The sequence below is a fragment of the Canis lupus genome, unplaced genomic scaffold (genome assembly GCF_011100685.1).
Source record: "Canis lupus familiaris isolate Mischka breed German Shepherd unplaced genomic scaffold, alternate assembly UU_Cfam_GSD_1.0 chrUn_S1950H2149, whole genome shotgun sequence".
NCBI lineage: Eukaryota > Metazoa > Chordata > Mammalia > Carnivora > Canidae > Canis > Canis lupus.
In genome coordinates, this window is record NW_023330818.1 from 56,305 (window position 1) to 60,520 (window position 4,216).

General features: G+C 38.9%; 1 pseudogene; it reads left to right on the forward strand.

Moving 5' to 3' along the window:
• The first annotated feature begins 652 nt into the window (after positions 1-652).
• LOC119878827 lies at positions 653-2,978 on the forward strand (annotated as a pseudogene).
• The last annotated feature ends 1,238 nt before the right edge of the window (positions 2,979-4,216 follow it).

A 4,216-nucleotide genomic window follows, 5' to 3' on the forward strand; every position in this document is an offset into this window, starting at 1 on the left:
ATTCTCTAGAAACAGATGCAGAGCACATCACTTGATGAAAATATCACACCACACACCTTCCCCTATGTCTTTTCATCTTAAAGGACTTACTGGTTGAAGAAATTTATAATAATAAAGATTTAAAGTTGGAGCATTTATCAGAAGAGCAGTTAGGTTTGTGCTGGCAACTCAGTGGGGTAAGGCCCAGCATTGGGAGTGACTAGAAATTGAAGACAAACATGTCTGAAGAAAAGCCATGGAAAGGATGAATCTTTTCCTTAGGCACGATCATGAAGTCTCCCAAGTAGCTTCTGGGTGTTCTACACTGAATTTTGTTTCCTTTCCAGAACCCTCTTTGTTAGGGCACAGGACTTGCTTGCTGTCTTTGGGGGTGTACAGAAAATTCTCCAAATATTTCTCTAATATCTTTGTTCCCCTTATCTATGTCAGCGGTTTGTCTGTGTCCCTTACTTCAGCAGGATTTTTGAAGCCTGGCCACCTATCACGAGTACACTCGACCCAAAGAAAAAATTCACGCAGATGTTCTTATTTGCTCAAATTCTAACCATTGACAATTGCCCTAATACTAAAGCAGCCGACACAGAGGTTCGCCCAAGAGTTCTATCCTGTCACCTGGTAGTACTGGTCCTATAGTTTGTGGATCCCTGCTAACATGGCAAGGTTTAGAAGTCAGTATTCTATCCTGGGAACTACACTGCCCTCTCCAGGCGATGATTCTAATGTCACCATCACTTGGAACAAGGTGGGGAGAAGGTACGGACATGTATGATGCTCCAGCTACTCCGAAGAAATCTTTTCTCACTAGTTTTCTCCATTCAGCCTCCATGCTTTTCTTCTTCTCCACCTTGGAGCTAGGTAGAGGGTGGTGGGCCCAGAAAACCCGGTCCCCTCTTAGCAGTGCCTTCATAGGCGGCCTGGACCTTCTCTTTAGAATCATGGCCAGTTTTGTTCCTGTTGTTCTCAGCTCTGTGGTTACAGGAAAAATTTAGAGCTTCAAGACAACTGTTGGGAGTCTTAACAGAATACTTAACAGCCTGCTAATTGTTATTATTTTTTTAAATATTTATTTATTCATGAGAGACACACAGAGAGAGGGGCAGAGACACAGGCAGAGGGAGAAGCAGGCTCCATGCAGGGAGCCAGACGTGGGACTCGATTCTGCGTCTCTAGGACCACACCCTGGGCTGAAGGCAGCGCCAAACCACTAAGCCACCTGGGCTGCCCACATCCTGCTAATTAAATGTGGAAGCAAAGACTTCATATTTTACTTCTCCTAAGATAATATCTTGCTACTGAAACCATGGCCTTCTGGAAATAAAAGCTTGATTTATAGAAGTGATCAATCATACTGTTAGAAATTTCACACGTGTGAATGAGGTGTTTCTCTGTACATTTTACTTTCTCTTCCCACTTATTTTCATACTGATAGTTTTTTCTGCCATTTACATTTTCAGATATTTTATTCCCAACTCTTGGGAAGAGATGTTTCCTTGAATGCCATTGCAAAAGTATGTAAATATAATGCCAATAATGTATATATGTAAAGGATTGAAAACATAAAATGAAAACAGTTACCTATGGATGGACATTAGTAGGATTTAAAATCCAACACAAAGAGATGGTGTATTAATTCACTCCTTATGGTAATCCAGGAAAGCTTTAATAGATTATTAATTTGACATGGTTTTCAACTACCATGTGAGAATTTGTGTGTATATTTGTATGACGTTAAAATGCAGACCTGCTCTTGTATATGTCTGCTGTCCTCATCTCTGATAATGTAAGTGGACATTTTTAGCATTTTAAATATTTCATTCCATTTATTGTGTAATGTACTGGAACCATCTGCAGAGATACTAATTATATAACACCCAATTTATTTTATTGTTTAGCATTTGGAAACTCCTGAAGACAAGTCATTTGGCCGGTCATTGACAGAGACCGAAGCAAACCTGGACAGTTATCAAACAGCTTTGGAAGAAGTACTCTCGTGGCTTCTTTCAGCTGAGGATGCACTGCAAGCCCAAGGAGAGATTTCTAATGATGTCGAAGAAGTGAAAGAACAATTTCATACTCATGAGGTACAGTGAAGCATGGACTTTCTGAAACAATGCCCATGACTTGTCATAATGGCCAAGTCTCTCCTGTTATCTCAGTGAACTCTATACGATCCTTGTATTTGGAGAATTTAGTTTTTATTTTGAGATGGAAATGAATAACTTTATGAGCACAACATTCTATCAGCCGGCATTTAAAGTTCTGCCTTGAAGGGCAATGCTTGAAGTCGCTGAGATCTGATTTTGCCAGTGACTCTTGGCAGGGATACGAGAGCTCAGCTCCATTCCCCTGGGTGGAGGCAGGGCTGCAGTATAACTCACACTCCAGAGTGCCATGTCCTATCAGGCAGCTCTACCCACAGGGGGAAGACTTTTCCTGAAACAATACACTTGCTTTCTGCCCCTTTCCTGTCCTGTTTTCTACTACTTTGGCTCCTTGGCAGGTCTCCCTGGGAGCTCCCCCCCCACCCCACCCCAGGGAGCTTTTAAGTCATAAATTCCTTGCACACAAATCCCTATCTCAGGCTCTGCTTCTGCAGAAGGTGACCTAAGCTAATAATTGCCCTTAATTCATATTAAAAACAATATTGGGTTTTCTTAAATAAAAAATGAAATCCTTTCACTGGGCATTTAATTTAAAAGGCCTACAAATTTAAGAATTGCAAAAAATAAAATAAAATTAGAAATCCGTAGGGATTGATCTAAAGTTATCAACTTTTTTTACCTTCTTTTCCTCTCAGGGATATATGATGGACTTGACATCCCATCAGGGACGGGTCGGTAATGTTCTCCAACTGGGAAGTCAACTGATTGGAACAGGGAAATTATCAGAAGATGAAGAAACCGAAGTGCAGGAACAAATGAATCTCCTCATTCAAGATGGGAATGCCTCAGGGTAGCTAGCATGGAAAAACAAAGCAAGTAAGTCTTTGTTTTTAATTCCTAAAATGGGGAGTTTTGGAATCTTACTATTATTTAGGTGTAGTTTCTTGTTTAAGTTGGGATCCTCAGTTTGTTCCTAAAGCATGTAGCTCAGTTTTAGGGGATGTTTTGGTTGGATTTTGATGTCTGTTAGATTTCATGTTTCACATTTGTAATTAATGTGGAGCTGTTGGGTAGAAGGACCGTTATCTGCAGAACTCTGCTTTAAAAAGTTGCCAAAAATGGGTGTCATGGTTAACGTTTTCTCAGTTTTTCTCCAAAAATTAAAATGCGAATATGAAAGGCACAAAGTAGAAAAGGAAGCCATGCACATAAAATCACCTATTAGGTACAGTTGACAGGAAATTTCTCTTCTGAAGGAAAAGCTCTCAAATATTAAATAGTTTCTCATGTGTTTATGGAAATCCTCTTGAAAAAAATGTTTCTCGTGTTTGGAAATCCTTATGTGAGCACCACATGGTTGTGAATTATTTTAAGAATATATATTGACTTTATCCAAAAAGAATTTTGAGACATTTCTGAAAATGGCATATTTCTTCTAAAGGTAACAAGTAGATCTCATCATTCTGGAAGTGTTGCTTTGATTTATATTGTTAGGTGTGTGTATTCATGTAGAGCCTATTGAGACAAGATAGATTTATTTTTAAATGAGAAGAAATGAAGTGCCAACTGTGGATTTGAATACATTAAGCTAAAGAAATTGTCCAAGTGCCTTAAGTTTACTTAGCTATATTTATGAAGATTAAAAGCTTTAAAATAGGACCAAAGAAACTCAATTAGATATGCTGGGAAGATTGCTATTTCAGTACTAAATTATAGTGTGACAATAGGGAGGGGGAGAAACACATGTTAAACTCCATTCTTTGAAAGAATAAATAAAGCATAGATAGGATAGAATTTTCACAAAAATATTGGTATTCCAAACCGGGAGATGCTAGTCTATGCATCCTGACATTTTCCCCCGTTGTGATCATTTTGATTATGGCAGCGAACTCTGGAAGTAAGAGTTACACCAGCTGTATTATAATTCTTGAGTCTGCTCCATACCCATGCCCAAGGGTCAACTAATTTATCTCACCCATTTCATCATAAATTATAAAATGTAGAGCCTCCTACTTGTGGCCATATATCCCAACCTTCTTCAGGTTACAACTTCTTTTTTTACTGATCTGTGCAACTTAAACAAAGCAAATTACCTCCATTGTTCCTCAGTCCTT